General features: G+C 43.2%; 1 protein-coding gene across 1 annotated transcript in view; it reads left to right on the plus strand.

The window, feature by feature from the left end:
- The first annotated feature begins 1,105 nt into the window (after positions 1-1,105).
- FRMD4B (FERM domain containing 4B) overlaps positions 1,106-23,013 on the plus strand; it is a 412,392-nt gene continuing 390,484 nt past the window's right edge. Inside the window, exon 1 of the mRNA XM_089672280.1 lies at positions 1,106-1,400. The gene's annotated coding sequence lies outside the window, so the exon portion shown is untranslated. The remainder of the gene's footprint in view (positions 1,401-23,013) is intronic.

Below are 23,013 nucleotides of genomic sequence, written 5' to 3' on the forward strand. Positions count from 1 at the left end.
CTTTTTTTGCTATATCGATTATTTCTGATAAATTACTGTACACAAGAAACAAAAATTAGTCGTTCTTCGCTTCTGATCATGCGTGTTTTTTTTCTATTCGATTCATTTCTGTACAATTACTGTACACAATAAACGAAAATTAGTCGTTCTTCGCCTCTGATCATACACTTTTTTTGTTCTATTCGAGTATTTCTGTACAATTACTGTACACAATAAACAAAAATTGGTCGTTCTTTGCTTCTGATCATACACTTTTTTTTTCTATTCGATTATTTCTGTACAATTACTGTACACAATAAACAAAAAATGGTCGTTCTTTGCTTCTGATCATACACATTTTTTTTTCTATTCGATTATTTCTGTACAATTACTGTACACAATAAACAAAAAATGGTCGTTCTTTGCTTCTGATCATACACATTTTTTTTTCTATTCGATTATTTCTGTACAATTACTGTACACAATAAATGAAAATTGGTCGTTCTTTGCTTCTGATCATACACGTTTTGTTCTATTTGATTATTTCTGTACAATTAATGTACACAATAAACGAAAATTAGTCGTTCTTCGCTTCTGATCATACACTTTTTTTTCTATTCGATTATTTCTGTACAATTAATGTAGACAATAAACAAAAATTAGTCATTCTTTGCTTCTGATCATACACATTTTTTTTTCTATTCGATTATTTCTGTAAAATTACTGCACACAATAAACAAAAATTGGATGTTGTGTTCTCATACGGTAACAATTTTCCAGCTTGCGAAAAGTCAGAATCGGCTGTCGAAAGCACTATACTAACGATCAGATAATTGGCCGATCGTTCCTCATACTGAAATTTTTGTACCATTTTCTTGTTGTGTGTACAGGCCTTAAAATTGTTTCTTTGGTGGGTTTGTGGTCAGGCCGGGTGGCAGATACAATGGGGTCCATGCATCTGGTGTCGGTCTACAGAAGCAAACCGCCGCAGGTCTCCAGTATAGACTGCGGCGGTGACATGGGATTAATGTGGGATTCTCTATCTAGGAGGGGAGGAGGGTGTGTCTACGAGGAAGGGGCATCCCCTACGTTGTCACACACACACACACAGCCGGGGATTGTATTGCAGTCACTGAGACAGGAGCTGGTGTGACAGGCAGCGCTCCCCATGCAGCAGCTGAGAGGGGAGGAGAGAGAAGTGTGGCTTTGTGTAGTGGAGACAGAAAGAGCATTTGAGGGAATAATAAGACTGGTGCTGGCTTGCAGAGGCGTGGTGCATTGAGTGTAGTGTGTGTACGCCGGGATACAATCACTGAACCTCACCGACTCCGCAGTCACCCACATGGGCAGAGGCAGAGCCTTAACCAACCTTGTCTGTGAATGAAAGCACCCCACCGGAGGAGCTGCTCCACAACAAAGAGGTAGGGACCCCCCCGATTATCTATTCTTGCATTGGCTCCAGCACGGATGAATCTGCAAAATAACCAACATGGCATTAAGTTATAGATTGCATGTAAAGGGTACGGAAAATTTGGCAGCAAGCAATCATTAAAAAAAAAAAAAAATATATATATATATATATATATATATATATATATGTCTCCCATTTGAAATATTGATCGCATTGCAAATGCTGAGCACTATTAATCAAGCATGGTATGCTAAACTACATGCATGGAAAGGAAATATTGATACTGGATGCTAGCAAATATTTACAATATTTGTTTAACAATACAACTGCTAGTACAAAAAGATAACAAAAAAAGAAAAAAAATATATAAATATGTATAATTTTAAAATATCTATATATATAGATATGTATAATTTTAAAAAGTAAATGAATAGTAAAATATCTATACTATATATATATATATATATATATATATATATATATATGTCTATATCTATATCTATCTATCTATCTATCTATCTATCTATCATGTACAGTATCTATCTTTCTATCTATCTATCTATCTATCTATCTATCTATCTATCTATCTATCTATCTATCTATCTATCTATCTATCTATCTATCTATCTATCATGTACAGTATCTATCTATCTATCTATCTATCTATCTATCTATCTATGCATCTATCTATCTATCTATCTATCTATCTATCTATCTATCTATCTATATATTTGTGTGTGTGTATATAAAGGATAGATAAATAGATAGATAGATAGATAGATAGATGCGATATGCCTACATAACAATATTTATTATACTACTATCTACTACAGACAGACTATAGATTATATCAGCAGCAGATATTGATACTTGCATGCGTTGATTGATTGTTGATAACGTCGGTCCCCCCCTCCACTGAGCTGTAGTTACATTATGTTTGATGGATGTGATGCTGAGGATAATCCTTGTACTATGATCACCCTGGGACTGCCCCAGGGTCTTGGCTGCCAATCCAGAGATGCCCATTGTTTGGAGCCCAGTGGCCCCTGGGGGCTCTTCTCTGCAGCCTGCACACTCAATGGCACTGCAGCCTGTAAACCATGACAAGGCAGAACGGTTTGGAGTGTATTGTAAGCCTTGGGCATCCTCTCCGCCTAATCACCATTATTAATGGGCAGGACGGTGGCAGGGTTCACGTTTACTCACTGAGACACAATGAAACAAACACAGGATGTTGCATTGGGACATGACCCTGCTTCCCATACAAACACAGAATACATCGGGGTATAATGACGGCACAGCGTATGGATTGTTTTCTGGGTTGTGTAAGATTATGATTGGTGTAGAGTTTATTGTGTTGCTGTGTTTATTATATTTATTACTTTGTGCATATTTACTGTAAATATGTTGTTTTACAACAAAAATACTCGTATAGTAATAATATTATTGCACTTATAAAATAAAAATGTCTGTAAATTCAAACATTCTGTTAATCCTGTATTCATGTGCAGCTGCTCACATTTTGGTCATTTTCTACTGTGGGAAATGTAGCCTATATCCTCCAGTGGTGCTGTTCACACTGCAGTACCAACTGTGCACTGTGCTTCCAAACTGCTTCATGCAAAGGTTTGGGTGATTTTTCCACTAGCTGTAAGGATAGAGCAGGGGTCTCTAAACTTTCAAAACAAAGGGCCGGTTTATTGCCCTTCTGACGTTAGGGGGGCCAGACTGTGAACAGTAGGTTAAAAAATGGCTTGGCATCAGTGCGAGTAAACAATGCTATAGGCTTAAAAACAACAGAAAATAGCATTGGCTTGGTGGTCATCATTGGTGTCAGTGGGAGGAATAGTGTCCCATCATTGGTGTCAGTGGGAGGAATAGTGCCCCATCATTGGTGTCAGTGGGAGGAATAATGACCCATTATTGGTGAAAGTGGTAGGAATAGTAACCCTGCATTGGTGTCAGTGGGAAGAATAGTGTCCCATCATTGGTGTCAGTGGGAGGCATAGTTCCCCATCATTGGTGTCAGTGGGAGGCATAGTACCCCATCATTGGTTGTCAGTACTCCTTTATTGGTGTCATTGGGAGGCATAGTGCCCCATCATTGGTGTCATTGGGAGGAATAGTGCCCCATCATTGGTGTCAGTTGGAGTCATAGTGCCCCATCATTGGCGTCAGTGGGAGGCATAGTGCCCCATCATTGGTGCATTGGTGTCAGTGGGTGAATGAGTTCCCCATCTCTGATATCAGTGGAGGATTAGTGCCCCATCATTGGTGTCAGTGGGAGGAATAGTGCCCCATCATTGGTGTCAGTGGGAGGAATAGTGCTCCATTATTGGTGTCAGTGGGAGGAATAGTGCCCCATTATTGGTGTCAGTGGGAGGAATAGTGCCCCATCATTGGCATCAGTAGGAAGCATAGTGCCCCATCATTGATGTCAGTGGAAGGAATAGTGTCCCATAATTGGTGTAAGTGGGAGGAATAGTGCCCCATCATTGGCATCAGTGGGAAGCATAGTGCCCCATCATTGATGTCAGTGGAAGGAATAGTGTCCCATAATTGGTGTCAGTGGGAGGAATAGTGCCCCATCATTGGCATCAGTGGGAAGCATAGTGCCCCATCATTGATGTCAGTGGAAGGAATAGTGTCCCATAATTGGTGTCAGTGGGAGGAATAGTGCCCCATCATTGGCATCAGTGGGAAGCATAGTGCCCCATCATTGATGTCAGTGGAAGGAATAGTGTCCCATAATTGGTGTAAGTGGGAGGAATAGTGTTCCGTCTTTGGTATTAGTGGAAGGAATAATGCTTCATTGGAGTGGAAGGAATACTGCCTCAAGAGCCGGAAAAACACAAGCATAGGGCCACATCTGGCCCGCAGATCACAGTTTGGGGATCCCAGGGATAGAGGTTCCACCAAAAAAATTGCATACTAAAGTTGTGTTTGACAACTTTGGATCTTGTTCAAGCAATAGTGATGTATGTAGTATGAAGGCTGGCAATATGTTGCATATGAGACATGTGTATGATAATGATAACAATTTGAGGGCTGGCAGCTTATTGGTTACTAGGACGCAGACCACCATTGGTGCCTACTGTCTGCAGCTAGGATACTGACAGCTATTGCCCGCTAGCATTCTTAGTTGTTGGATGCAGGTGGCCATTGCCACATAGTGTCCTTCATTGCTACGATGTAGATGCCCATTATCGCCTGACGTTCATCATTGCTAAAATGCATCTTCATTGTTTGGATAAAGGCAGCTATTGCTGCTTAGCATTCTTTGTAACTAGGATGGAGGCAGCCATTGCCACCTTGTGTCCTTAGTTGCTAGGATGCAGGTGGTTATTCCTGTCTAGTGCCTGTAGTTGCTAGGATGTAGGTGCCTATTGCTAACTAGTGTCCTACGTTGCTAGGACACAGGTAGCTATTGCTGCCTAGCATTCTTAGTAGTTAGGATGCAGGTAGCCATTGCTGCCTGGTGCCTTTCATTGCTAGGATGCAGGTGGTTATTACCACCTAGTGGCCTTTGTTGTTAGGACGCAGATGGTTATTGCCGCCTAGTGACATTAGTTGCTAGGACTCAGATGGTTATTGACGCCTAGTAGTCTTAGTTGCTAGGGCTCAGATGGTTATTGACGCTTAGTGGTCTTAGTTGCTAGGACGCAGATGGTTATTGACGCCTAGTGGTCTTAGTTGCTAGGACGCAGATGGTTATTGACGCCTAGTGGTCTTAGTTGCTAGGACGCAGATGGTTATTGACGCCTAGTGGCCTTAGTTGCTAGGACGCAGATGTTTATTGAAGCCTAATGGTCTAAGTTGCTAGGGTGCAGATAGTTATTGACGCCTAGTGGTCTTAGTTGCTAGGACGCAGATGGTTATTGACGCCTAGTGGTCTTAGTTGCTAGGGCGCAGATGGTTATTGACACCTAGTGGTCTTAGTTGCTAGAACGCAGATGGTTATTGACGCCTAGTGGTCTTAGTTGCTAGGGCGCAGATGGTTATTGTCGCCTAGTGGCTTTAGTTGCTAGGACGCATATGGTTATTGACTCCTAGTGGTCTTAGTTGCTAGGGCGCAGATGGTTATTGCCGCCTAGTGGCTTTAGTTGCTAGGACGCAGATGGTTATTGACTCCTAGTGGTCTTAGTTGCTATGGCGCAGGTTGTTACTCCTGCCTAGTGTCTTTCATTACTAGGATGCAGGTGCCCATTGCTGTCTAGTGTCCTTTATTGCTAGGACACAGGCAGCTATTGCTTCCTAGTATTGTTAGTAGTTAGGATGCAGGTAGCCATTGCTACCTGACGCCTTTCATTGCTAGGACGCAGGTGGTTTTTGCCACCAAGTGGCCTTAGTTGCTAGGATGCAGGTGGTTATTCCCGGCTAGTGTCCTACATTGCTAGTTTGCTGGTGCCCATTGCTGCCTAGCGTCCCTAGTTGCTAGGACATAGGCAGCTATTGCTGATTAGTATTCTTAGAAGTTAGGATGCAGGCAGCCATTGCTGACTAACATACTTCCTTACGCAGGTGGTTACTGTCCCTTGGTGCCCTTCGTTGCTAGAACACAGGTGGTTATTGCCGCCTAGTGTCCTTAGTTGCTAGGATGCAGATGGCCATTGCTGCCTAGCATCCTTCATTACTAGGATACAGGTGGCTCAACTCCAACAAAATACATTTGTGCTTTACCTTGTATACGTGTGTAAGGGTTAGCACAAGCATTTATATGTATTCAGTGTATGACACCATGCAACGCATGACCATGGCTGCATATTTCTCAGATTTTTCTATTCTGAACCAGGACCGTGGATGCATATCTTTCCTCTGTGTGAGGAAATAGCAACCCATCTACAGTAGGTTCAGATCTTGTAACACAAAAGGAGAAAAATGCTGTGATTTTTGTTCGGATTATTATTGGTAGTACTGAAATGTTGTTTTATATGACACTATAATTAGTTTGGTATGCTTGTGTCTAGGTCAGATGATTACACCTTTTTGTACAAGCTCTGCCTTTTGTGTCATGTGATTTTAGAGAAACGAATGCTACTGATCCTGGACTTTGGGGACGCATGGGATCTGTGTAATTTTTACATCATCATGGGTGTATGAAGCCAGTTGTGTTAGGGTGGGCACCCCAAAGCTCAAACACATGTGTGTGTATATATATATATACACTGTATATAGACACACACTCTTACAAAAAAAAAGTAAACAAACATTTTAAAATGTATTAAAACATGGACGGTGTCAGTAGAGCAGTGGAGGGTGTCAGTAGAGTAGTGCACGGTGTCAGTAGAGTAGTGGACGGTGTCAGTAGAGCAGTGGAGGGTGTCAATAGAACAGTGCACGGTGTCAATAGAGCAGTGGAGGGTGTCAATAGAACAGTGCACGGTGTCAATAGAGCAGTGGAGGGTGTCAATAGAGCAGTGGACGGTGGCAGTAGAGCAGTGGACGGTGTAAGTAGAGCAGTGGAGGGTTTCAGTAGAGCAGTGGACGGTGTAAGTAGAGCAGTAGAGGGTGTCAATAGAGCAGTGGACGGTGTCAGTAGAGCAGTGGACGGTGTCAGTAGAGCAGTGCACGGTGTCAGTAGAGCAGTGCACGGTGTCAATAGAGCAGTGGACGGTGGCAGTAGAGCAGTGCACGGTGTCAATAGAGCAGTGGACGGTGGCAGTAGAGCAGTGCACAGTGTCAGTAGAGCAGTGGACGGTGGCAGTAGAGCAGTGGACGGTGTCAGTAGAGCAGTGGACGGTGGCAGTAGAGCAGTGCACGGTGTCAATAGAGCAGTGGACGGTGGCAGTAGAGCAGTGCACGGTGTCAATAGAGCAGTGGACGGTGGCAGTAGAGCAGTGCACGGTGTCAATAGAGCAGTGGACGGTGGCAGTAGAGCAGTGCACGGTGTCAATAGAGCAGTGGACGGTGGCAGTAGAGCAGTGCACGGTGTCAATAGAGCAGTGGACGGTGGCAGTAGAGCAGTGCACGGTGTCAATAGAGCAGTGGACGGTGGCAGTAGAGCAGTGGAGGGTTTCAGTTGAGCAGTGGACGGTGGCAGTAGAGCAGTGGATGGTATAATATGAAATATCAAACAGACCCCTGATGTCTCACTTTTGAGACCAAGAAAGGGACTAAGGACAGACATTCCCCAGTCATTTTCTCTGCAACCTCAGCTACACAGGACAGTGAATGAATGGGAAAAGCTCTAGCGGCTTGCTGTTCATTCACAAACTGAAGCATAGTAAACAGCAGGGGGGGATCTTCATCACATGGATTGATTAGGGCGTGTCCAGGCACATCCGGCACACCCTGTACCCATGCCTATGGTACAGACTAACAAACTATAATAAATGGCTTTATGTTTCTTGAACTGTAGTGAGTCTTCTGACTCCTCTTGCAGCCTCTGCACCCCTACATTTCCTATGCTGATTTTCTCCAGGCCCCGTTCACATTACATTGTTTGGAATCACTGGCAGAATCGCTGCACTTCTGCTTGTGACTCCAAATTGCAGCAAGACGCATGATCTGCGTTTGGATGCCATTATTAATTCTGCCTCGACTGTCACATGACAGAATCACGTGGCAAAAAAATCGCACTAACCTTGTCACCCACAAAAGGAACAGGAGCTTTTGTAGGGCGACAAAGGCGCATAGTACAGCCCAGTTGAAGTCAATGCATGACATGTGCAAATGCATATAAATCTTACTTTTAAACGTTTAAGCGGGAACACTCATTCCTGCAATGTCATATCTGAACGGGGCCTAAAGCTTCTCTCACGCATGTAACTGGGGATGGTAAAACCACCTGGTTTTACCGCCCCCTGACCGCTCGTCTAAACACTAACATACAGCCGCTCATGTCTGTACACATGCCATGGCCAGGATGCTGTGCTTCGCAGCCACTGTAATACTCAAACAGCATGCCATTTTCAGTTGGCGGTGCATGTGCAATGCAGGTTGAATCAGGTGGCGAGGAGGCGACATATTGCGACACCTCTAAAAAGCGATCTGAGCATTGATCCCTCTTTGCAGAGTAGTGACCAGGGGCGGACTGACCATTTGGAAACACTGCCCGAGGGCCCAGGGTCAGTAGGGGGCCCCATGAGATGCCCCTGGTACCTTTTTCATAGGCTTTTTTGAGTTTGGGCAAGGACACAGGGGCCCCATGATCCCCTATTGCCCGGGGGCCCCATGAGTTGTCAGTCCGCCCCTGGTAGTGACACATGTGTGAGTGAGCCCTAAATGCTCCCATTTAGCTGTCAGTTATTGACCACAGTGGGGGGGGGGGCACTAGTTTCAGCGTATTGCACTGTTTCCTTTTTTTAAAAAAACTTTATTTGAATTGTACAAAGTGACACTTTATTCAAGTCTCTGCACAGCAGCTCAGTGACATGCGATGCGTATCTGTGCGCTGCAGTAAAATGCTACATGTCTGCATTTTACCTCCACCTCCATGCTGTGTTGCAGTGTGAATGATTGTTTTCTATGTGCCCTAGCAGTGGTCGACATTTATGCAGTGTAGAAAAAACTCCAGTCACTGCGCTCTGGGTGAACGAGCCCGGACTTAGAGAAATGTTAATTTTTGAAGGAAAAGGTTTATACATTTAACATCACTGACTGTTTTTAAAAATAGAAACCAAAAAACCCCCTCCCCCCGACACACCCTGCACCCCCGTGGCCCAAATTGTGCGTTATTTTTGTCGCATTTCCTGTGGTTTTGGGGTTGCAGCTTAATTAGAGATTGTGAGTGAGCTGTGACTGCAGACTGGAAATATTCATCTCTCGGAGAGGACAGGCGGCTCCGTGACCAGCCCAGCACTGCAGGGACAATGACAGGAGTGTAGGCAGTCACAGGTGAAGTCGCTATTTGATGCGTTGGTGCAGCAGCGCCTGTAGTGACATCATGGCGGACAAAGGGTTAAACAGATTGACTGGAATGCGGCGGTGACTCTGGGCGCAGTTTGTGGCGGTACACTTATTTCTCCGCTATACCAACTCCAGAGAGATCACCGTCTGCCTGTGATATACTGTACTTTGTGCTGCTTGCGAGCTAAATGGAATAAATCACTTTTATTTCAATTTGTGTAAAGCGCTTTGTCTGCATCTCTGTTCGCTCCAATCAGTCAACGTGTCTGCCTGGCAGAAAATTGGTGTGAGCTGTTGAATAGACTGCAGCTGTCTGAGCTCATAGGTAACTGCATTTATCATTCCTCTAACAGAGTCGCTACAGGTTCACCTGCTGGGAGTACCGCCGTTGCATTCATTTAAAGGGCCAGTCCATTCAAAATTGATCCTTGCGTTTTTGGCAGGTGATGGAGAGTTCAAACTATTTACGGTTTCTTATGTTGGTGTTGGTTCCCGCATCTGCATAGCAGGGCCGTGGATCAGGTGGTACCACCAGTCCTCCTGTACGGGGCCCAGGCAGCTGGTTGAATCGGATGAGGGCAGGGAGATTGGCATGGTGGGGGGGGGCAATTACTGGGACTAATCCCCTGTATGCCTCTTTCTGCAGCAGCTGAAAGCTGGCTTCTTCTCCTCTCCCTCCCTCCCTCCCGCTGGCTTCCAGCTGCTGGAAGGAGAGCTATACAGGGGAACGGTTCCAGTACCCCCCCCCCCTCCACTACACCCATCACCCTCCCTGTACGCCATATTTTTCACCCCTGCTTCTCAGGCTCCACTGTGTACCCCCATAGTGCTCCCAGCTTCCTTCCTTTCTATCTCATTGGCAGCTGCAAGCACACAATAGGCAAATACTGTATGTCTCATTTAGCAGCCTCTTCCTTTTGTGAATGAACACAATGGGTGATCAGTACAGTGTTCATGTGTAACTGTGTTTTTTTTTTTGGAGGGGGGGACTGTCAGGTTGGCTGTATGGGGCCCTGTGGTTTCTGCACAGCTTCTGTGGCTATGATGAGAGATGTCTACACGTCCGGCTAGATATTTTATATTTTTTTTAAATTAAAGAGAAGTATCTGGGGCAGACCATAAATAGGTGGGAATTATGTCATGGGGATCTGTTGTGAGACTGTCACCCAAAAATGGGTGAAGAGGGTGCCTGTCATCACATAGCTAAGGATACCTTATGGGCCCATTAAGATCTTTACGTTGCGGTAATAACGCACATTTAGCAGCATGTTACTACAACGCATGATAACACATACACCATTGTGCATTGCAGTGCCATTTATTCTGAACGGGACCCCAATACATTGCTACAGTAGTGACCAATAAACCCCTGCTCTGACGCACTACCATACACATGCATTGTGGTGCACTCCATTAAAAGAAAATTCAGGTATGTTTCTTGTGCATTAAGGTGCACAGCCAATCCATTCAAAATTCACTGGATGCATTGATGCAGCACACATGATCACACGGTAACGTGTTGCGTTAACGGAACACATAATGCAAAGGGGGCCTTCCTGAGAGCAAATGTATTTAGGAATTTATAGGAATAAAGTGCGGTCAGATTAAAAGCAGAATATTCCTTTAAAATTAATTTTACACCAGAGAAGTAACTGATAGTAAGTAACTAATCAGGTGTGTGCATGCTCAGCGAATGTAAATGTAAAATTGAATCCTATATTGGCTTTAACATGTTAGTTTCATTGCAAAAGTCATTTTCAGTCTTTTTAAATCTGCCAGCAGCTTTGAAGTGTTACTAAACCCAGGAACCTGCATTCACTATATCTGGTCTCCCAGGACCCCGCATTCACTATATCTGGTCTCCCAGGACCCTGCATTCACTATATCTGCTCTCCCCGGACCCTGCATTCACTATATCCGGTCTCCCAGGACCCTGCATTCACTATATCTGCTCTCCCCGGACCCTGCATTCACTATATCCGGTCTCCCAGGACCCTGCATTCACTATATCTGGTCTCCCAGGACCCTGCATTCACTATATCCGGTCTCCCCGGACCCTGAATTCACTATATCTGGTCTCCCAGGACCCTGTATTCACTATATCCGGTCTCCCCGGACCCTGCATTCACTATATCTGGTCTCCCAGGACCCTGCATTTACTATATCCGGTCTCCCCGGACCCTGCATTCACTATATCCGGTCTCCCCGGACCCTGCATTTACTATATCCAGTCTCCCCGGACCCTGCATTCACTATATCTGGTCTCCCCGGACCCTGCATTCACTATATCTGGTCTCCCAGGACCCTGCATTCACTATATCTGGTCTCCCCGGACCCTGTATTCACTATATCTGGTCTCCCAGGACCCTGCATTCACTATATCTGGTCTCCTCAGACCCTGCATTTACTATATCTGGTCTCCCCAGACCTTGCATTCACTATGTCAGGTCTCCCCGGACCACGCATTTACTATATATGGTCTCCCCGGACCACGCATTTACTATATCTGGTCTCCCCGGACCACACATTCACTATATCCGCTCTCCCTGGATCCTGCATTCACTATATCTGGTCTCCCCGGACCCTGCATTCACTATATCTGGTCTCCCCAGACCCTGCATTCACTATATCTGGTCTCCCCAGACCCTGCATTCACTATATCTGGTCTCCCCGGACCCTGCATTCACTATATCCGGACTCCCAGGACCCTGCATTCACTATATCTGGTCTCCCCAGACCCCGCATTCACTATATCTGGTCTCCCTGGACCCTGCATTCACTATATCAGGTCTCCCCGGACCCTGCATTCACTATATCTGGTATCCCCAGACCCTGCATTCACTATATCTGGTCTCCCCAGACCCTGCATTCACTATATCTGGTCTCCCCGGACCCTGCATTCACTATATCTGGTCTCCCCGGACCCTGCAGTCACTATATCAGGTCTCCCCGGACCCTGCAGTCACTATATCAGGTCTCCCCGGACCCTGCAGTCACTATATCTGGTCTCCCCGGACCATGCATTTACTATATCTGGTCTCCCCAGATCCTGGTCGCACACAACCTAGTGTGCATGTCACTTAAAATAAAAAATTTTCAATAGAGAAAAAAGTGTAAAATAAAAGTTATAAATCAGAAAGCTGCTTTTATGTCTGTAAATTGATTCCCATTGGGAGCTGCACCATGGGGGGGGGGGCCACGGCAGTGCTAAACGTTGTATGCCCCATCCATTTACAGGTTAATACACTTCCACCATGGTACACTAGACCCGCCCTGCTGGGCCGCAGGGGGAATTGTCAGGAGTGTTTTGTATTCCCAGGTCGCCTGCGACTCATTACTTATTCATGACGATTGTCTACACGCATTAATCAAGCCGTTTATCTTTCACAGCCTGTTAATGTATACGGTGTGGATTAGAGGCCTTCAATTATTGACATTACGGGGGGGGGGGGCATTCTGCTGGATTTATGAAAAAAGAAATTCACTTTTCAGATGTAATTATGATATTTGTCTCTGGGACAAGTCGGCTCTTTTCTGGCCTCTTACTGGAGACAATGTGCTGGTTAAACCTTCCCTTCCTACGGGTAATGACAGACTAGGAGGCCGTGAGCTGGATACACACAGGAAACACTTCCCTTTGGATCTATTTTAGACCTCTGTAGTTTTATTTTTTTGGCTTTTTATGTGTTCAGCGTTCGTGTCTTTAAAGGGAAAGTGCCGTATATTTTGTATGGTCACATATTTCACATTTATAGAATAAGAACTACCCAACAGTAATTTTGGATGTGACGTTTTTACACTGTTACTCTTTTTTTTGTTAGCTGTAGAGCGCAGGTGTCAAACACAAGACCCCTTGGCCGAATGCGGCCCTCCAGGTCATTTTATGTGGCCCTTGCACCTCTCCTGCAGGTACCCCCTTGTCTCCTCCCCCACCTTGTGTCAGCAGTTGGCAGCAAAGAGGAGAATAGAACTCATCTGCCAAATCCTGCACCTCAGTGTAGCTGCAGCACCCCCTCATCTCTGCCTCCTCTGGTCTCAGCATTCAGCAGACTCTGGTAACTGACTCCACTCCTCCTCTGGTCCTCCTCCAGACCTTGAACTTTCTGATTTTCAGCTTTGCCCCCAAGGGGGGTGCATGATGATGTTAGGGAGGGTGTGGGATTCTTTATATTATTATTATTATTATACAGTATTTATAAAGCGCCAATAGTTCGCTCAGCGCTGTACATTACAGAGGGGAACAGAACATGTGACAGAACAATACCAATACAATTCAAAACATGAGGAGATTGAGGGCCCTGCTCTTTCGAGCTTACAATCTAGGAGATATATTTATATTTGATGTAATGAGGGGTGGGGTGCTCTGGACATCTACTCTTACAGATACAACTGGGCCTTTGAGGACAATCATAATGCTGATACGGCCCGCCATGAAATGGAGTATGACACCCCTGATGTAGAGGTCTGTAGATAAGACTAATGGCCTAGAGCAGGGGTCTCCAAACTATGGCCCTCCAGCTGTTGAAGTACTACAAGTCCCATCATGCCTCTGCCTCTGGGAGTCTTGCTTGTGGCTGTCAGATGTAACGGCAACTTTGGGGATACCAGGTAAACTCCGGATACGGAGGTTTATTTAACCAGCACTGGTTGAGACTTAGCCAGACTCATGTCTGCAAAGCTAAGTGCAGGGGCGGACTGACCATTTGGAAACTCGGGCACTGCCTGAGGGCCCGGGGTCAGTAGGGGGCCCCATGAGATGACCCTGGTACCTTTTTCATAGGCTTTTTTGAGTTTGGGCAAGGACACAGGGGCCCCATGATCCCCTATTGCCCGGGGGCCCCATGAGTTGTCAGTCCACCCCTGGCTAAGTGGCTTCAGAAACATCTCACAGAGTATACATATTAACAATTACATCACAATGCATATTTTTCCTCTTTCACTTTCTGTACATTCAAAAGACTTTCTAAACTGTGCAGTATATAATTTTGAATTCCAGCTACAGATAAGGATACCAGCTACAAGCTGGAACACATTACTTCACAGGAAATAAGGGGGGGGGGGGAGTGAGCTGGTGTCCATGCTTTTGCAAATAGAAGCTGCTAGAGATGTTAGAGTTTAAAGGGGAACTCTGCAATATATGGGTGCTGCCACATCAGAGTCTTGCAAGGCCTCATGGGACTTGCAGATCCTCAAAACCTGGAGGGCCATAGTTTAAAGACCCCTGGCCTAGAGGCTTAAAGCAGAGCTCTGGGCTTTTAACCCCCCAATTGACCCCCCCAGATATTTTTTATTTGAAAGAACCTATATATACTTTTTTCCCTTCCGTCTTCTAGCTGGTCTGCTGATGTCATGGCAGCTTCCTGCCCTTAAAATGTAAGTTCACCATTTCAGAAAAAATAAAAAGGTGAACTAATACCCTACAGACTGCCCTCCCAATAACATTCTTGGTCCCCATTTAACTTACCCCCCTAGGGCTGTCAAAGCTGATGCTGCATCCCTGTTCTCCTTCTTTCTGTTGGGTTTCCAGGACTGATTGATCAGTGCCAACATGTGAACGCTTTGACCAATTAGAATCGCTCTCATCCATTCTGGAAGCCCTGCAGAAAAAAGGGGAAGAAGACCGAGGATGCCCAAACCACTGTATGGGCACTAACAGCTCATCATAGACAGAGCTAAGTACAGTGGGGACCCAGCGTGAAATGGGGGGAGGGTTGGGGGTATGTGCTCACTAATGCCCGGGGCAAGGCAGATATTTTTTAACAAAAGTTGAAAGGTGGGGGGTGAGGTGGGTATTCCTCCTGGACTGAGTACTGATGTACTGCTGAATGCTCATGTTACTGTGAGTGTCCTTATGTAAAACCTCACTAGCCCTGAGGAAGAATGCCTGTCCCTCAAAACGCATTCACAGACTTGCCCCTACTGCATCATACTGCAGGTGCTAATGGAATTTCCAGTCTCTAGAGGCAATGGTACTACCACCAGTAGCATTACTGTGCTGGTGTGTTTCGGAGTTCAAAAGGCTTGAGAAGGAGTTGATCTCCAAAATGCATTGCCATGCTAATGCTACCAGTAGTAATTCCATCCCCTTGCTGAGGCATACCCAGGCAACTGATGACACCGCTAGTCTACCATCCTTGAGCAGATCTCTGATTGTGGAGGTTACTGCTGATGGACAGATCTATCTCACAGCCCCAGGATTGGCCATGGACTGTTGGTCTGTCTTGGCTGAATATCTCAGGTGGGTTCAGGTTGTGTCCAAACAAGCCTAAGCTCACTAGGGTTGCCACCTCATCCCTTTAAAACCGAACACATATTAATGACACAGGTTCTGAGGCGAATTTATTTTGGATAATGCACGCCATACATGGATCGAATTCTGAACTAATTTTCAGAATTTTTGTGTGTTTTGTTATCCGATGATGCCACCATTGATTTCAAAATTCAACCAACCAAGCATTCAATTGCACCTCATGTTGCTACAGAAAATAATTTTCGTGGCCAAGAATTTTCTTTCCAGGTCACAGCTCAGGCTTATTTCTTTTTCATTTACATTTCTCGCACGATTCTCCCATCATTGATTCGAAATTTGTTTGTTTTTTAAAAAAATTCCAACATGCCTGATCACTCAGATTCGATGGTTACAACAAAATCAGCCGTTTCTGTGGCCCACTAATGGTGTGAAATTTGAACAAAAACTCTTAGAAAAGATTTTTCAAGAAAATTCTTTCGGAATTCGACCCGTGTATGGCCAGCCTAAGGCACTAAGTGAGTTTAATTATCGTCTTAATCAGCCACAGAACCCGTGTCAATATGTGTTCGGGTTTAAAGGGATGAGGTGGCCACCCTAAAGCTTACCCCTGCTCCCCATTGTTGTGCAATGTGCGAGGGTATAGTGGCCCCCCTCCTTGGGGTCCCTGTCCATCACACAAATTGCACCCACGGAGGACACACCGCTGTCTTCTGTTGTTATTGTGCTGGATTCTCCCTGATCATCAGGAGCTGTATAACCAAGCGTGTTCCTGCCCTATTTCTTTTTGGATGGAAGCAGGGGCAGACTGACAACTCATGGGGCCCCCGGGCAATAGGGGATCATGGGGCCCCTGTGTCCTTGCCCAAACTCAATAAAGCCTATGAAAAAGGTACCAGGGGCATCTCATGGGCCCCCTACTGACCCCGGCCCTCAGGCACTGCCCGAGTTTCCAAATGGTCAGTTCGCCCCTGGATGGAAGGTGGATTGATTTCTTATTTGATTGACACAGACCAGTGTTCTGCTATTCTATCTGTCTTTTTGTCTTCTACCAAAACACCCTACCTGCCGGAAAATTTTAGTTTAAAGGTTTATTACCACTTTTAGGCCCCTTCACACGGGCGTTCCATATTTCAGTTTTTCATGTCCATTTCCGAATGAAAAACGGACATGCATGTATTTCTGTGGACCAGAAGATGTAAACGGATGATCATCCGTTAATGTCCGTATCCGTTAACATCCGTTTTTTTTTTACAGAAGAAAACCCTAAAAAAGACAGAACGGACGATAAGCGGATGTAAACGGTCGGAAAACGGATGTAAACGGATGAACGATAGATGTAAACTGATGTAAATAGATGATAAAACGGATGTAAACTGATGAAAAACAGATGTATACGGATGAAAAACAGATGTAAACAGATGTAAACGGATGAAAAAACTGATGTAAACTGATGAAAAACTGATGTAAACTGATGTAAATGGATGAAAAACAGATGAAAATACTGATGAAAAACGGAGGTAAACTGATGAAAAACAGATGTAAACTGATGCAAACGGATGAAAAATAGATGTAAACTGATGCAAACGGATGAAAAACAGATGAAAAAAACTGATGTAAACTGATGAAAAACAGATGTAAACTGATGAAAAACAGATGTAAACTGATGTAAATGGATGAAAAACAGACAAAATACTGATGAAAAACAGAGGTAAACTGATGAAAAACAGATGTAAACTGATGTAAATGGATGAAAAACAGACAAAATACTGATGAAAAACAGAGGTAAACTGATGAAAAACAGATGTAAACTGATGCAAACGGATGAAAAACAGATGACAATACTGATGTAAACTGATGAAAAACGGATGTAAATTGATGAAAAACTGATGTAAACTGATGTAAATGGATGAAAAACAGATGAAAAACGGATGTAAACTGATGTAAATGGATGAAAAACAGATGAAAAAAACTGATGTAAACTGATGAAAAACAGATGTAAACTGATGCAAACGGATGAAAAACAGATGACAATACTGATGTAAACTGATAAAAAACTGATGTAAACTAATGTAAATGGATGAAAAACAGATGAAAAACGGATGTAAACTGATGTAAATGGATGAAAAACAGATGAAAAAAACTAATGTAAACTGATGAAAAACAGATGTAAACTGATGCAAACGGATGAAAAATAGATGTAAACTGATGCAAACGGATTAAAAACCGATGAAAAAACTGATGTAAACTGATGAAAAACGGATGTAAACTGATGTAAATAGATGAAAAACAAATGAAAAAAACTGACGTAAACTGATGAAAAACAGATGTAAACTGATGAAAAACAGATGTAAACTGATGAAAAACAGATGTAAACTGATGTAAATGGATGAAAAACAGACGAAAATACTGATGAAAAACAGATGTAAACTGATGCAAACGGATGAAAAACAGATGAAAATACTGATGTAAACTGATGAAAAACGGATGTAAATTGATGAAAAACAGATGTAAACTGATGTAAACGGATGAAAAACAGATGAAAAAACTGATGAAAACTGATGAAAAACGGATGTAAACTGATCTGTTTTTTCTTTGAAAAAACGTGACTGAACTGATGAAAAAAAACGGAACGCCTGCGTGAAAGGACCCTAACGCATAGTAAGTCAGCTCATTTATTTCGAATGGGCTTCCAATGCAGCACAACTCACCTAAACCAGACATGGATATTTTTGTTAACACAACGCACAGATGGTTCTCCATAGGAATATAGAGCGCTGAATGGAGACAGAGACACCAGCACAGAGGAGACACCAGCACAGAGGAGACACCAGCACAGAGGAGACACCAGCACAGAGTTAATGGCAGCTTTGACCTTCCCACACTCTAAAGTCCCGTTAATTCCAATTTAAGGTAAAAATGAGGACAAACCATGTTAACTTCCCTGTAATAATTTTAGTTTTCAGAACTTTTGAAACTGAAATGGAGGTATTTCTTTTAGTCCAGGCTGGGCTGATATTTCCTACAACAAATACGCAGCGGGATCTAATTATCGCCTTTATTAGTAATGAGAACATATGTGAAACCTTTCATGCAGCGAAGGATTAAAATAGCCGGTCGTGTGATTCACCGTGTATCCGAGGCGAGAACAGAAATGCGGCTTACCAGTCCTGAGATGTGATGGCTGAATTTGTTCTCTTTGTTCAGGCTTTTCTTCCTTTTTTTCACCTAGTGATCCTGCCATTATCACACTTCCTGTGCTAGGGTGACAACGCTCACTGTACTGTACCTAAGAAGAAGCAGCATGGTCACCCTTGAAAGAGAAGTGTGTTAGGGTTCATGTACACTGCAGCTGATAAACTGAAGTTCAGGAGCTTTTCTACGTTTCTTTCAGCAGCCCCTGAACTCTCCCTAATGGTGTCCTATGTGTCCATGTACACATCGTTGTTTACAGGCAGTTGAGGTTACAGTTGTTTTTTGGAATGCACCAAACTTGCGTTCAGGAGTGGAATTTATCAGTTTCAAATGGCAAATGCGTGTAAGCGCAGTTTGTAAGTGTTTGCGTTTGTTCCATGTCCAGATGCTGTCCAGAGCTTTTTTTCATCATCAGAAATGTATGCAAAGCGTTTTCCATGTATTCAAATGGACCCGGTACACCAGCGCAGTCAGTTCCAGGTTTTGCGTGAAGGAAACAATGGTAGAACGTGCCGCATTATTCTCATGATGGGATCCATAGTGAATACAACCAGAAAAGACAGGGATCTCAACACATACTGCTCTCTCTGCTTCTGCTCTCTCTATTTCTCTCAAAATGTATTCAATAGTTAATTTTTTACTGTTTTTAAGTTCATTTTGGGCATTTTGGAAGATCTCCTGAGGTTATCTTTAAAAAACTTCTAAATGCAAACGCGGCTAAACAGAAGTTTTTTAACCTACGTTTTCCAGCAATCAGTTTCCATCATTCAGAAGTGTTTTCCAAACGTCCCGTGTACATGGAGCCTTTAGATTACAGAACAGCTTTCTTCTCCTCATCTCCATAATATAAAGGAGGGTGTTCTGTAGTTCACCGTCTTGCGCTCAGCAGGGCTGATAACAGTGTTTGAAATAACACTGCAGATGGAGCAGAAGATCTTAGTAAATATGTTTTTTTTTCACATGATCATCAGCTCCATCTAGTGACCATAATGGGGTATTTTCCTGATTTCTTCTTTTAACCCCTTGGTGCCAGCGCCTCCTGACCCTAGAAGGGTTTCAGAAGGGGAGGGGTTTTAGGGTCATGTGACCGCCGTGATTCGCTGTTACAGCGGTCACATGATCTGGAAAGGTCCCGATCGAAAGAGGAGATCGGGACCTTTCTGTGAGTACCAGATATGTGTTCTGGGAGCGCGCAGGGTGTGCGCACTCAGCACAAATGTTTTTCTTAATTGCATGCAAATGTGCGGCTGCTCGGCGTCATGGCCCAGACGCCGGGAGGCCACACATTTGCGTGCGGCCGGCCCGAAGAGGTTAATGAATAACATACGAACTAGTCATAAAATAGCCGTATGACGTTTGATTTTTGCACCCATGCGGGATGAATTGCTGATAAACACAACTCTTCGTTAACTCTAATTTGTTTTTATTAATCCCTTTATCTCTAAAGCTGGCCATACATTATACAATTTTGTTGTTCAATTCCCTTTAGATTTACCTTCAACTATGTAGTGTAATGCAGGTCATAGACGGGTCAGAAATCGGACGATTTTCGCACCATTAGTGGGTAATTGGTCGGCTATTTTTTGGGGTTTTGGCACATTTTGTTTTATCGGTAAAGTTGTAAAATTCGCGGCCGATTTTGATGATCAGCTGATTTTCCCGGCAATGATGGGCAAATCGGCCAATCGTTTTACCGATAAAAGAATCTGTGCATGAGCCGTGAACTGCAAGAAGAAAAAAAAGAAGAAGAGAAAGAGGAAGAAGAAGAGAAAGAAGAAAAAGAGGAAGAAGAAGAGAAAGAAGAAGAAAAAGAGGAAGAAGAAGAGAAAGAGGCCTATTTTTCTTCTGTAGAAAAAAAACCCAGAACAGAGAAAAAAACATTTAAACAAACACGGATGTAAACATAAACATGAAAATGGATGTAAACGGATGAAAAACTGATTAAAAAAATGGATGTAAACTGATGAAAAAGAAATGTAAACTAATGAAAAAAACCTGGATGTAAACTGATGAAAAAAAAGATGTAAACGGCTGAAAAATGGATGTAAACTGATGAAAAAACGGATGTAAATTGATGAAAACGGATGTAAACTTATGAAAAAAAACAGATGTAAACTGATGAAAAATGGATGTAAACTGATGAAAAACGGATTAAAAATATGGATGTAAACTGATGAAAAACGAATGTAAACTAATGAAAAAAAACTGGATGTAAACTGATGAAAAAACAGATGTAAACTGTTGAAAAATGGATGTAAACTGATGAAAAAATGGATGTAAATTGATGAAAAAAAACGATGTAAACTGGTGAAAAATGGATGTAAACTGATGAAAAAAACGGATGTAAATTGATGAAAACGGATGGAAACTGATGAAAAACAGATTAAAAATATGGATGTAAACTGATGAAAAACGAATGTAAACTAATGAAAAAAAAACTGGATGTAAACTGATGAAAAAACAGATGTAAACTGGTGAAAAATGGATGTAAACTGATGAACAAACGGATGTAAACTGATGAAAAAAAAACGGATGTAAACTGATGAAAAAAGGGATGTAAATTGATGAAAACGGATGTAAACTGATGAAAACAGATGTAAACTGATGAAAAAAATGGATGTAAACTGATGAAAAATGGATGTAAACTGATGAAAAACGGATTAACAATATGGATGTAAACTGATGAAAAACGAATGTAAACTAATGAAAAAAACTGGATGTAAACTGATGAAAAAACAGATGTTAACTGGTGAAAAATGGATGTAAACTGATGAAAAATGGATGTAAACTGTTGAAAAAAAAACAGATGTAAACTGATGAAAAAACGGATGTAAACTAATGAATAAACTGATCTGTTTTTACTTGAAAAAAACCCATGACTGAGCTGAGGAAAAAAACAGAATGCCCGTGTGAAAGGGGCCTTAAACACTCAAAAATTTCTATTCAAGTATAATTAACTCAGAAAAGTTGCTTCTATTGCTCTCAGCCTCCTCCAGACCTCCAAATCTTTTTTTTTTGCGCTGCTCTTAGAGGGTGACTTTGTTCTCCGTGGTCCCACTGTATGAAGGAACATAGCCATCCTCTCTGGCTTGCTTCCAAGGTGGACAGTAGGATTTGTAGTGTACATGACTGCTACTAACATACTCACTGTGGAACCTAAGGGGTTATTTCCTCTGCATTGTGTAAAAAGGCTGTTTGATCCTGTCTTCTCTGATCCTCCTCTTCTTCTCCATGGTCCCACTGTATGAAGGAACATAGCCATCCTCTCTGGCTTGCTTCCAAGATGGACTGTAGGATTTGTACTGTACATGACTGCTACTAACATGCACTGTTTGTTGCAGTGAGGTGAGGGGTAAAAGGAGAGGTACGGGAGCAAGGAGGGAGAGGTTTGCCCAACATTGATGACAAGGCTGGGAGAAGGAAGGGGGGCAGGAAGCAGCCTACTATGACAAGGAGTGATGAGTTTTTAGGATGGACGTTTCAAGTTTTATATATTTGTTATTTCCTTCCATGGTCCACTTTGATCATGGAGTATATATATATATTTGTGGCTATTTATAGACATGCGATCCATTTTCAGCATATGTCAGGGACTGTGGGTCATCAGAAGCTGCTAGCCTCGTATTAAACATGAAGAATTATATAATTACCCACATCTCAGTGAAATCAATATTTCATCGCGGTAATGGCGTTCTCATTTTTCTTCCTGGATGATACGCGATTCCCAGTAATTTCTTTTTAGCAATGATCTCACAGGAAAACGATGACACCTGGCCAAGTGGTCAGATCTCCTGGCTGTGGTATGTTACTTTGTACAGGAACCATTCACTGCATGTGGTGTCACCAAAAGAAGGGAAAGCGCAGATTGACGTGCAGCTATCAAAAAGTAATAATGGGGAACCTCAGACTTTAAGACTATCCTAGAATTTTTGCAGCTGTGGGAAAGTAAGGATGTCTTCATAAATTACATTTTTCACTGTGCTCTTGGCTGGCACTGCAAGCTCTTGTCACATGATTCTTTACCACAGTCCCTGTTCTGTGAAGTACAGAGGACAACACCATACTTAAAGTGTTACTAAACCCACAACAGTACAATCAGTCTGTATATGCAGTAAAGCATGCTTGTTATACTCACTGTGGAACCTAAGGGGCTATTTCCTCTGCATTGTGTAAAAAGGCTGTTTGATCCTGTCTTCTCTGATCCACCCCTTCTTCTACTGTTCCCAATCCATCTACTGATAGAACGGAACCTTGGGGGCAAGCTCAGTTTAGTGTGTATTGGTAGATAGTTGTTTTTTTCTTGGGAGAGTGCATGTGACCAGCACAGGGCTAA

This window comes from Staurois parvus, unplaced genomic scaffold (genome assembly GCF_062004578.1).
Source record: "Staurois parvus isolate SC_StPar_1 unplaced genomic scaffold, SC_StPar_1.0 ptg000124l, whole genome shotgun sequence".
Classification (NCBI taxonomy): Eukaryota; Metazoa; Chordata; class Amphibia; order Anura; family Ranidae; genus Staurois; species Staurois parvus.